Raw genomic sequence first — 13,574 nt, 5'->3', positions numbered from 1 at the left:
CAAACTATCGCTCTTCGCAGATGATATGATTGTACCTCTGGAAAACACTAGGAACTCTACTACAAAACTCTTAGAAGTGATCAATACAGCCACGTCTCAGGTTACAAAATCAACATTCATAAATCAGTAGCCTTTATATATACCAACAATAGTCAAGCTGAAAAAACAATTAAGGACTCTATCCCATTCACAGTAATGCCAAAGAAGATGAAGTATTTGGGAGTTTATCAACAAAGGATGTGAAAGATCTCTATAAACAGAACTATGAAACTCTAAGAAAAGAGATAGCTGAGAATGTTAACAAATGGAAAAACATACCATGCTCATGGTTGGGAAGAATCAACATTGTTAAAATGTCCATACTACCCAAAGCAATATATAACTTCAACGCAATCCCTATTAAAGTTCCACTGTCATACTTTGAAGATCTTGAAAAAACAATACTTCTTTTTCTATGGAATCAGAAAAACCCTTGAATAGCCAAGACATTACTCAAAAATAAAAACAAAGCAGGAGGAATCACGCTACCAGACCTCAGACTATACTACAAATCGATAGTGATCAAAACAGCATGGTATTGACACAAAAACAGAGAAGTAGCTGTCTGGAACAGAACAGAGAACCAAGAGATGAACCAGCTACTTACCGTTATTTAATCTTTGACAAGCCAATTAAAAACATTCAGTGGGGAAAAGATTCCCTATTTAACAAATGGTGCTGGGTGAACTGGCTGGCAACCTGTAGAAGACTGAAACAGGATTGACACCTTTCACCACTAACCAAGATAGACTCTTACTGGATTAAAGACCTAAATTTAAGACATGAAACTATAAAAATACTAGAAGAGAGTGCAGGGAAAACCCTTGAAGAAATGGGTTGGGTGAGTTTTTCATGAGAAGGACCCCCTGGGCAATTGAAGCTGTTTCAAAAATACACTTTTGGGACTTGATCAAACTAAAAAGTTTCTGCACAGCCAAGAACACACTAAGTAAAGCAAGCAAACAGCCCACAGAATGGGAGAAGATATTTGCTGGTTATGTCTCTGACAAAGGTTTAATAACCAGAATCCACAGAGAACTCAAACCACAGACTGGGCAGGAGACTTGAAGAGAAACTTCTCTGAAGAAGACAGGTGTGCGGCCTTCAGACATATGAAAAAATGCTCATCATCTTTAATCATCAGAGAAATGCAAATCAAAACTACTTTGAGATATCATCTAACTCCAGTGAGACTAGCCTATATCACAAAATCTCAAGACCAGAGATGTTGGCGTGGATGTGGAAAAAAGGGAACACTTCTGCACTGCTGGTGGGAATGCAAATTAATACATTCCTTTTGGAAAGATCTATGGAGAACACTCAGAGATCTAAAAATAGATCTGCCATTCAATCCTGTAATTCCTCTGCTCGGCATATACCCAGAAGAACAAAAATCACAACATAACAAAGATATTTGTACCAGAATGTTTATTGCAGCCCAATTCATAATTGCTAAGTCATGGAAAAAGCCCAAGTGCCCATCGATCCACGAATGGATTAATAAATTGTGGTATATGTACACCATGGAATACTATGCAGCCTTAAAGAAAGATGGAGACTTTACCTCTTTCATGTTTACATGGATGGAGCTGGAACATATTCTTCTTAGTAAAGTATCTCAAGAATGGAAGAAAAAGTACCCAATGTACTCAGCCCTACTATGAAACTAATTTGGGGCTCTCACATGAAAGCTATAACCCAGTTATAACCTAACAATAGGGGGAAGTGGGAAAGGGAGGGGAGAGTGGTGCTGGGTAGAGGGAGGGGGATCGGTGGGATCATACCTGTGGTGCATCTTACAGGGGTATTTGCAAAACTTGGTAAATGTAGAATGTAAATGTTTTGGCAAGTAACTGAGATAACACCAGAAAGGCTATGTTAACCACTGTGATAAAAATGTGTCAAATGCTCTATGAAGCGAGTGTATGATGCCCCATAATCATATCAATGTATACAGTTATGATTCAATAAAAATAAATAAATTAATTAATTAATTGCTAAGTCATGGAAGAAACCCAAGTGCCCATCCATCCACGAATGGATTAACAAATTGTGGTATATGTACACCATGGAATACTATGCAGCCTTGAAGAAAGATGGAGACTTTACCTCTTTCATGTTTACATGGATGGAGCTTGAACATATTCTTCTCAGTAAAGTGTCTCAAGAATGGAAGAAAAAATATCCAATGTATTCACCCCTACTATGAAACTAACTTAGGACCTTCACATGAAAGCTATAACCAAGTTACAACCTAAGAACAGGGGGAAGGGGGAAAGTGTGGGGGGGAGGGGGGTAGAGGGAGGGGGATTGAAAGGATCACACCTGTGGTGCATCTTACAAGGGTACATGTGAGGCTTGGAAATGTGGAATGTAAATGGCTTGGCAAAGTAACTAAGAAAATGCCAGGAGGGCTATGTCAACTAATGAGATGAAAATGTGTCACATATTCTATAAACCAAGTTCATGGTGCCCCATGATCATATTGATGTACACAGCTATGATTTAATAAAAAAAAATCCTTAATATTACAAGAAACTTTACTCTCAGAAATATGAAAATCTGAAGGAAAATGACCATTACTTGGAAGCACGTCACCTTCCAAGACTTCATCAAAATCAAGTGGAAATGTTGAACAGGCCCATGTCAAGTTCGGAAATAACATCAACCATACAAAATCTCCCCAAAAAGAAAAGCCCGGGACCAGATGGTTTTAAGTCAGAATTCTACCAAACCTTTAAAGAGGAATTAGAACCTATGTTACTCAACCTGTTCCAAAAGGTATAAAAAGAAGGAAGACTACGCAACACATGTTTGATGAAGCAAACATCACCCTGATCCCCAAACCAGGAAAAGACACAACAAGAAAAGAAAATTATAAACCAATATCACTAATGAATATAGATGCAAAAATATTCAACAAGATCCTAACAAAAAGAATCCAGCAACACATCAAACAAATTATACACCATGACCAAGTTCGTTTTATCCCAGGGTCTCAAGGCTGGTTCAATATACGTAAATCTATAAATGTAATTCAGCACATAAACAAATTAAAAAACAAAGACCATATGATTCTCTCAATTGATGCAGAAAAAGCTTTTGATAACATCCAACATCCCTTCATGATCAGAACACTCAAGAAAATTGGTATAGAAGGGACAATTCTTAAACTGATAGAGGCCATCTACAGCAAACCCACAGCCAATATCATATTGAATGGAGTTAAATTGGAATCATTTCCACTCAGATCAGGAACCAGACAAGGCTGCCCATTGTCTCCATTGCTCTTTAACATTGTAATGGAAGTTTTAGCCACTGCAATTAGGGAAGAAAAGGTGATCAAGGGTATCTACATTGGGTCAGAAGAGATCAAACTTTCGCTCTTCACAGATGATATGATTGTACATCTGGAAAACACTAGGGACTCTACTACAAAACTCTTAGAAGTGATCAAGGAATACAGCAGCGTCTCAGGTTACAAAATCAACCTTCATAAATCAGTAGCCTTTATATATACCAACAATAGTCAAGTTGAAAACAATTAAGGACTCTATCCCATTCACAGTAGTGCCAAAGAAGATGAAATACTTAGGAGTTTATCTAACAAAGGACGTGAAAGTTCTATATAAAGAGAACTATGAAACTCTAAGAAAAGAGATAGCTGAGAATGTTAACAAATGGAAAAATATACCATGCTCATGGTTGGGAAGAATCAACATTGTTAAAATGTCCATACTACCCAAAGCAATATATAATTTCAATGCAATCCCCATTAAAGCTCCACTGTCATACTTTAAAGATCTTGAAAAAACAATAGTTCGTTTTATATGGAATCAGAAAAAAACTTAAATAGCCAAGACATTACTCAAAAATAAAAACAAAGCAGGAGAAATCACGCTACCAGACCTCAGACTATACTACAAATCGATAGTGATCAAAACAGCATGGTACTGGCACAAAAACTGAGAAGTAGATGTCTGGAACAGAATAGAGAACCAAGAGATGAATCCAGCTACTTACCGTTATTTAATCTTTGACAAGCCAATTAAAAACATTCAGGGGGAAAAGATTCTCTATTTAACAAATGGTGCTGGGTGAACTGGCTGGCAACCTGTAGAAGACTGAAACTGGACCCACACCTCTCACCATTAACCAAGATAGACTCTCACTGGATTAAAGATTTAAACTTAAGACATGAAACTATAAAAATACTAGAAAAGAGTGCAGGGAAATCCCTTGAAGAAATTGGGTTGGGCGAGTTTTTTATGAGAAGGATGCCCTGGGCAATTGAAGCTGCTTCAAAAATACACTATTGGGACTTGATCAAACTAAAAAGCTTCTGCACAACCAAGAACACAGTTAGTAAAGCAAGCAAACAGCCCTCAGAATGGGAAAAGATATTTGCAGGTTATGTCTCTGACAAAGGTTTAATAACCAGAATCCACAGAAAACTCAAACACATTGGCAAGAAAAGAACAAGGGATCCCATCGCAGGCTGGGCAAAGGACTTGAAGAGAAACTTCTCTGAAGAAGACAGGCGCACGGCCTTCAGACATATGAAAAAATGCTCATCATCTTTAATCATCAGAGAAATGCAAATCAAAACTACTTTCAGATATCATCTAACTCCAGTGAGACTAGCCTATATCACAAAATCTCAAGACCAGAGATGTTGGCGTGGATGTGGAGAAAAGGGATCACTTTTGCACTGCTGGTTGGAATGCAAATTAATACATTCCTTTTGGAAAGAGATATGGAGAACACTTAGAGATCTAAAAATAGATCTGCCGTTCAATCCTGTAATCTCTGTACTGGGCATATACCCAGAAGACCAAAAATCACAACATAACAAAGATATTTGTACCAGAATGTTTATTGCAGCCCAATTCATAATTGCTAAGTCATGGAAAAAGCCCAAGTGCCCATCGATCCACGAATGGATTAATAAATTGTGGTATATGTACACCATGGAATATCATGCAGCCTTAAAAAAAGATGGAGACTTTACCTCTTTCATGTTTACATGGATGGAGCTGGAACATATTCTTCTTGGTAAAGTGTCTCAAGAAATGGAAGGAAAAGTACCCAATGTACTCACCCTTATTATGAAACTAATGTAGGACTTTCACATGAAAGCTATAACCCAGTTACAACCTAAGAATAGAGAGCAGGGGGGAAGGGAGGGGAGGGAGGGGGGAGGTAGGTGGATGGAGGGAGATTAATGGGATTACACCTATGGTGCATCTTACAAGGGTATATGTGAATCCTAGTAAATGTGGAATGTAAAGGTCTCAGCAAAATAACTAAGAAAATGCTATGAAAGCTATGTTAACTAGTGTGATGAAAATGTGTCAAACGATCTATGAACCAAGTGTTTGGTGCCCCCTGATCATATTAATGTACACAGCTATGATTTAATAAACATTTAAAAAAAGGAATAAAATAAAATAAAATGTGCAATGCAAAAAGAAAAAAAAAAGAACTGGCAAAATATTTTTGGTAATAATTTATCCAAACAATACATTGAGTTATTCTATGAATGACATGCTCAAGCTAGGAAACTGGATAGTCTTTTTAAATAACAGAATTCCTGTACTACGTGGTCCTCTAAGTCTGCTTCTCTGTGGAAAGTAAAAGGCATTGGAAAAATACCAGATATGTTAATACTTAGTTTTAGTTGAAAATAGAACATAACTTTATTTAGGGAAATTGATTTATTTTTAGATATTTAAGCTATTGTTAATTTTAGATCAATGACTAATAGTAAAATAGATGTTTGGTGCTTGTTTATAGAGAGACAAAGAACAGCATGGCATAAACTAACATCCCAGAAATAGATGAAAAATTTTAAGTGATAATGTTGTATCTGTTAACCACTGTTATGTTTCTTAACTCTGCCCTGAACAATGAGGCACCTGTCTGGACCCCTAGTGTTGGCACCAAAATTGATTGTTCTCCTATTAGTAAATTCTCATGCCTTTCTTCTCCTTTGGTAGTTTAAAATTAATAGGTACTGATGATTTATGTTTGATAAACGTAAGTTCTGTCTGTATCTCATACAGTAAACTTGGTGCCAGAATCTTTAAAAAAAATTCATTATTAGTCAAAAGTATCTTGAGTACCCGTGTGTATATGATATGGTTAGCAGATTCCATAGTGAGATAAAGAGAGATTTTGAACTTTAGTGATGATATTGATCTTTAATACACCAGTTCATTACATTTTCTTTGTGATAACTTTCTATGTGGGTTATGTTGAAAATTTTGGTAACAATAGATATTTACCTCTATTGCTTTATTCATGGTTTCCACAACTCTTGCTGTACTATCTCTTATTTTTTCTATTTGAAAGTGTTTTCATGTTTAATGAGGTATCAAAAATATTAATCCCAAGAAACAGAGAAAATGTGGTAGGAATACCTTATCTTAGAATATTCTAAAATAAGATGGAAGCATTCATTATTGATATTTTAATAAATAAAACTTCCAAATAATATTATTAAATTATTCCATTATTTAGAAATTTTTTAAAAAGGGGGTAAATGCTTTTTTTAATATTTATTTATTTTTATTAAACCATAGCTGTGTACATTAGTATGATCGTGGGGCACCATACACTTGGTTCATAGATCGTTTGACACATTTTCATCACATTAGTTAACATAGCTTTTGTAGCATTTTCTTAGTTATTTTGCTAAGAACTTTACATTCCACATTTACTAGGATTCACATATACCCTTGTAAGATGCACTGCAGGTGTAATCCCATTAATGGGGTAAATGCTTTTAAGGAAATTTGTCATATCCTCCCTATGTCTAGAAAATGACAAAATATTACAATAAAACTTGAAAAATCTGAAGGCTAAAAATTATTTTTAAAAAAACTGTCCTCTAAAGAGGCACAGGTTGGCTGACTAGATACAAAACTAGAAACAGATATCTGCTGCATACAAGAATTTCATCTTAAAAGATAAATATGGACTCAGGGTGAAAGGATGGACATGTGTATTTCAGGCAAATGAAAATGAGAAAAAAGGGCTAGGAGCTGATTCCTCTTCTTCAGCTGTTCCATCTCCTGGAGAGCCCAAGTGTCTGTGCAGCAGCCTCTGTCACCCTGTGACCTGCAGGTACTGGGAGATCTGTAGGGAGGACACCGGGGCATCCCGGGAGCTGGGAAATGGTGGGCTAAGATTCCGGACTGGAGAGGAAGCCACACGTGCGCTATGGCTGACTGGGATTTAACAGATTGATGGCCGCTCTTAGCGACCCATACTTTTTATCTTGGAGGACTAGAGCTGAGATCCCAGTGCCCACCACTGCTAACCCCAGTCCTGACAGGGTGGAGATGGTGAGTGCTGTCACTGGTTCCCTTTTGAAACGAAGGCCTGAGTAACAGCTTCCCTGCAACTGGGAACAGTGAGTCTGGGGAGACAAGACTCCAGGCATCTCTAGCCAGTGGGATCTGCCTATAATCATCCCTTTGAGGATACAGGGAGCCAGCAAGGGACTTCTGGACCCCAAGAGGAGGAGAAAAGCAGTGGAAAACTGGCAATCGGTTGCATGTGTTCGATCAACCTAATCACACCAGCAACCATAAGTACAAGCAGCAGTGAGACTGCAAACCAGAAAGGCCTTCCCTGTGAACTGTTTCGGTGTTCTTGGACTTGGCACTCAGCTGAACTGCCTTCGGGAGAGCTTGAGTAGGAGCGTGGAGAACTTTGGGCATTGTCTGGGGCCCCAGACTGAGCCACTGAGCTGGGCGCAGGAAGCCTTTGTGAAAGAACTGCCCCGGCAAGCTCTGCCCTCAGGGTCTCAGAGCAAGGATTGGGCGGGTCAAAGTAACCTACTGACTGAGCAGCCTAAAGGTGGGGACTGAGCTGCCTTGCAGCCTTAATCCTTACGGGCAGAGTGAGACGGTTTTGGCACCCTGGAGCCTTGGGCTGTTGTTCTGGGTAGAGTGCCATGACATCACAGCTCACAGCAACCTCAAACTCCTAAGCTTGGCACTGCCCAGACCTCCATAAGAGCTGTGCAGTGACCCCCAACCGGTGACCTGCACCCAACGGAACTCCACAGTACCTGATCAGGAACTGCAGAAGCCAAGCAACACTGCGTCCTCCCTCCTGTGTCCTCCCAGCTTCCACACTAGCCCGTTCATCTGGAAAGGGACTCTGGTAGCTGTATGCCCTTTGGAGCCCTCCCTGCCTCTGCGCAGAGCTCTTCTCCTGGCCAGAGACTGCTGGAGCCTTGGGCTCTCTGTACCAAAGTCACTGGGCGCCTGGCACTCCCAGAACCGTGCGCACCACCCCCAGCCCTGTTGCTGGATCTGGGTGTGTCACAAACCGGAGCTGCTTCCACAACGAGAACTCCCTAGCTAGAGCAGCCCCAGAGGAACTACACAGGGTCATTCCCTACAAAGATCCAGCAACAATACAGTGATCCCGCTGGGGTCTAATCTTGGAGAGACACCTCCCCAACTCTGAGGACAGCCAGAGGCAACAGTGAAAAACAATCATGAGGCAAAATCAACAGAAAAACTCTGGCAATATGAATAATCAGAGTAGATCAACTCCCCCAAGGATCAATGGGGCAGAAACAGCACAAGATCCCATGCACAAAAAAGTAGCTGAGATGTCAGAAATTGAATTCAGGATCTGGATAGCAAATAAGATCGAATTAGAATTCCAATAGTTATCTAAAGAATTCAACGGATTCAAAGACCAAATGACCAAAGATTTCGACACATCGAGACAAGAAGTTGCATCCCTCAAAAATCTGAGAAACACAGTAGAATCCCTCAGTAACAGAATGGAGCAAGCAGAAGAAAGGATTTCTGACATTGAAGACAAAGCTTTCAAATGCTCCCAAAGCCTCAAAAAAGAAGAGAAATGGAGAGCAAAAACAGACCACTCTCTCCAAGAGCTCTCGGATAATTTGAAGAAAATCATTATTCGTCTTATACAGACCCCTGAAAGTGATGAAGTGGCTTCACAAAGCACAGAGTCTCTTCTCCATGAGATTATGAAGGAGAACTTTCCAGACATGCCAAGAGATTCCAAAATTCAGATAGCAGACAGTTTCAGAACTCCTGCACGACTCAACCCAAATAAGACATCCCCCAGACACATCATAATCAATTTCACTAAAGTTAATATGAAGGAGAAAATTCTGAAAGCTGCCAGACGAAAGAAAACCATTACCTACAAGGGGAAGAATATCAGAATAACTGCAGATCTCTCTCCTGAAACCTTTCAAGGTAGAAGAGGATGGTCATCGACTTTTAATCTCCTAAAACAAAATAACTTTCAACCCAGGATCCTGAACCCAACTAAACTGAGCTTTGTTTATGACGGAGAAATTAAATACTTCAATGACATTCACATGTTGAAGAAATTTGCCACAACTAAACCAGCTCTCCAGGACATTCTTAGACCTATCCTCCACAAAGACCAGAGTAATTCTCCACCACAAAAGTAAACCCACCCAGAAAATTTTGATCAAATTCCAACTTCCACAGTCGCAAAAGGATTAAAAATGTCCACTGGACTCTCAAAAGGCTTATCAATATTCTCAATTAATGTGAATGGTTTAAACTGTCCTCTAAAGAGGCACAGGTTGGCTGACTGGATACAGAAACTCAAGCCAGATATCTGCTGCATACAAGAATCTCATCTTACATTAAAAGACAAATATAACTCAAGGTAAAGCGATGGTCCTCTATGTTCCAGTCAAATGGAAAGCAGAAAAAAGCAGGCATTGCAATCCTGTTCACAGACGCAATAGGCTTTAAACCAACCTAAATAATTAAAGATAAGGATGGACACTTCATATTTGTTAAAGGTAATACTCAATATGAGATCTCAATTATTAATATTTATGCACCCAACCACAACGCACATCAATTTATAAGAGAAACTCTAACAGACATGAGCAACTCGATTTCCTCCACTTCCATAGTAGTTGGAGATTTTAACACCCATTTAGCAGTGCTGGATAGATCCTCCAAAAAGAAGCTAAGCAAATAAATCTTAGATTTAAACTCAACCATTCAACATCTGGACTTAACAGACATCTACAGAACATTTCATCCCAACAAAACTCAATACACATTCTTCTCATCAGCCCACAGAACATACTCCAAAATCGACCGAATCCTAGGGCACAAATATATCCTCAGCAAATTTTAAAAAATAGAAATTATTCCTTGCATCTTCTCAGACCATCAAGGAATAAAAGTTGAACTCAATAACAACAGGAACCTGCATACCTATACAAAAACATGGAAGCTAATCGACCTTATGCTGAAGGATAGATGGGTTATAGATGAGATTAAGAAGGAAATAACCGAATTTTAGAAACAAAACAACAATTGAGACACAAAATACCAGAACCTCTAGGATACTGCAAAGGCAGTCCTAAGAGGGAAATTTATAGCACTGCAAGCCTTCCTCAAGAAAACAGAAAGAGAGGAAGTTAATAACTTAACGGAACATCTCAAGTAACTGGAGAAGGAAAAATACTCCAACCCCAAACACAGCAGAAGAAAAGAAATAACCAAAATCAGAGCAGAACTAAATGAAATTGAAAACAAAAGAATTATACAACAGATCAATAAATCCAACAGTTGGTTTTTTGAAAAGATCAATAAAATAGATAAACCTTTGGCCAACATAACCAGGAAAAAAAAGAGTAAAATCTCTAATTTAATCAATCAGAAATGGTAAAGATGAAATAACAACAGCCCCTCAGAAATTAAAAAAATCCTTAACGAGGGCAGCGGCACCTGTGCCTCAAAGGAGTAGGGCGCCAGCCCCATATGCAGGAGGTGGCGGGTTCAAACCCAGACCCAGCCTAACACTCCCAAAAAATAAATAAATAAATAAAATAATAATAAAAGTTTTTAAAAAATCCTTAAGGAATACTACAAGAAACTCTACTCTCACAAATATGAAAATCCGAAAGAAATCAACCAATACCTGGAAGTACGCCACCTACCAAGACTTAGCCAGAATGAAGTGGAAATGTTCAACAGGCCTATATCAAGTTCTGAAATAGCATCAACTATACAAAATCTCCCTAAAAAGAAAAGCCCAAGACCAGATGGCTTTACATCAGAATTCTACCAAACCTTTAAAGAAGAACTAGTACCTATACTACTAAACCTCTTCCAAAATATAGAAAAAGAAGGAATATTACCCAACACATTCTATGAAGCAAACATCACCTTGACCCCCCAAACCAGGAAAAGACCCAACAAGAAAAGAAAATTATAGACCAATATCACTAATGAATATTGATGCTAAAATACTCAATAAGATCCTAACAAACAGAATCCAACAACACATCAAGAAAATTATATACCATGACCAAGTGGGATTTCTCCCAGGATCTCAAGGTTGGTTCAATATACGTAAATCTATCAATGTAATTCAACACATAAACAAACTAAAAAATAAGGACCATATGATTCTCTCAATTGATGCAGAAAAAGCTTTTGATAATATCCAGCATCCCTTCATGATCAGAACACTTAAGAAAATTGGTATAGAAGGGACATTTCTTAAACTAATAGAGGCCAACTACAGCAAACCCGCAGCCAATATTGTACTGAATGGAGTTAAATTGAAATCATTTCCACTTAGATCAGGAACCAGGCAAGGTTGCCCATTGACTCCATTGCTCTTTAACATTGTAATGGAAGATTTAGCCATTGCAATTAGGGAAGTAAAGGTGATCAAGGGTATCCACACAGGGTCAGAAGAGATCAAACTTTCACTCTTCGCAGATGATATGATCGTATGTCTGGAAAACACCAGGGATTCTACTACAAAACTTTTAGAAGTGATCAAGGAATATAGCAATTTCTCAGGCTACAAAATCAACACCCATAAATCTGTAGCCTTTACATATACCAACAATAACCAAGCTGAAAAAACAGTCAAGGACTCTATTCCTTTCACAGTAGTGCCAAAGAAGATGAAATATTTGGGAGTATACCTAACAAAGGATGTGAAAGATCTCTACAAAGAGAACTATGAAACTTTAAGGAAAGAAATAGCTGAAGATGTTAACAGATGGAAAAACATACCATGCTCATGGCTGGGAAGAATCAACATTGTTAAAATGTCCATACTATGCAAAGCAATATATAATTTTAATGCAATTCCTATTAAAGCTCCATTGTCATATTTTAAAGATCTTGAAAAAATGATACTTCATTTTATATGGAATCAGAAAAAAACTCGAATAGCCAAAACATTACTCAGAAATAAAAACAAAGCAGGAGGAATCACACTACCAGACCTGAGACTATACTATAAATCAATAGTGATCATAACAGCATGGTACTGGCACAAAAGCAGAGAAGTAGATGTCTGGAACAGAATAGAGAACCAAGAGATGAATCCAGCTACTTACCGTTATTTGATCTTTGACAAGCCAATTAAAAACATTAAGTGGGGAAAAGATTCCGTATTTAACAAATGGTGCTGGGTGAACTGGCTGGCAACCTGTAGAAGATTGAAACTGGACCCACACCTTTCGCCATTAACCAAGATAGACTGTCACTGGATAAAAGATTTAAACTTAAGACATGAAACTATAAAAATACTTGAAGAATGTGCAGGGAAAACTGTTGAAGGAATATGCCTGGGTGAATATTTTATGAGGAGGACTCCCCAGGCAATTGAAGCAGTATCAAAAATACACTACTGGGACCTGATCAAACTAAAAAGCTTCTGCACAGCCAAGAACATTGTCAGTAAAACAAGCAGACAGCCTTCAGAATGGGAGAAAATACTTTCAGGTTATACCTCCAATAAAGGTCTAATGGCCAGAATCCACAGAGAACTCAAATGTATTAGCAAGAAAAGAACACATGACCCCATCTCAGGGTTGGCAAGGGACTTGAAGAGAAACTTCTCTAAAGAAGACAGATGCACAATCTACAAACACATGAAAAAAAAGCTCATCATCCTTAATTATCAGAGAAATGCAAATCAAAACTACTTTGAGATATCACCTAACCCCAGTAAGAGTAGCCCACATAACAAAATCCCAAAACCAGAGATGTTGGCGTGGATTTGGAGAAAAGGGCACACTTCTACACTGCTGGTGGGAATGCACACTAACATGTTCCTTCTGGAAGGATGTTTGGAGAATACTTAGAGACCTAAAAATAGACCTGCCATTCGATCCTATAATTCCTTTACTAGGTTTATACCCAGAAGACCAAAAGTCACAATATAACAAAGGCATCTGTACCAAAATGTTTATTGCAGCCCAATTCATAATTGCTAAGTCATGGAAGAAGCCCAAGTGTCCATCGACCCATGAATGGACTAGCAAATTGTGTACGTGTATACCATGGAATATTATGCAGCCTTAAACAAAGATGGAGACTTTACCTCTTTCCTGTTTACACAGATGGAGCTGGAGCATATTCTTCTTAGCAAAGTATCTCAGGAATGGAAGAAAAAGTATCCAATGTACTCAGCTCTACTATGAAGCTAAATTATAGCTTTCACATGAAGGC

This window comes from Nycticebus coucang, chromosome 3 (assembly GCF_027406575.1).
Source record: "Nycticebus coucang isolate mNycCou1 chromosome 3, mNycCou1.pri, whole genome shotgun sequence".
Lineage (NCBI taxonomy): Eukaryota > Metazoa > Chordata > Mammalia > Primates > Lorisidae > Nycticebus > Nycticebus coucang.
Note: the sequence above shows the minus strand (reverse complement) of the source record.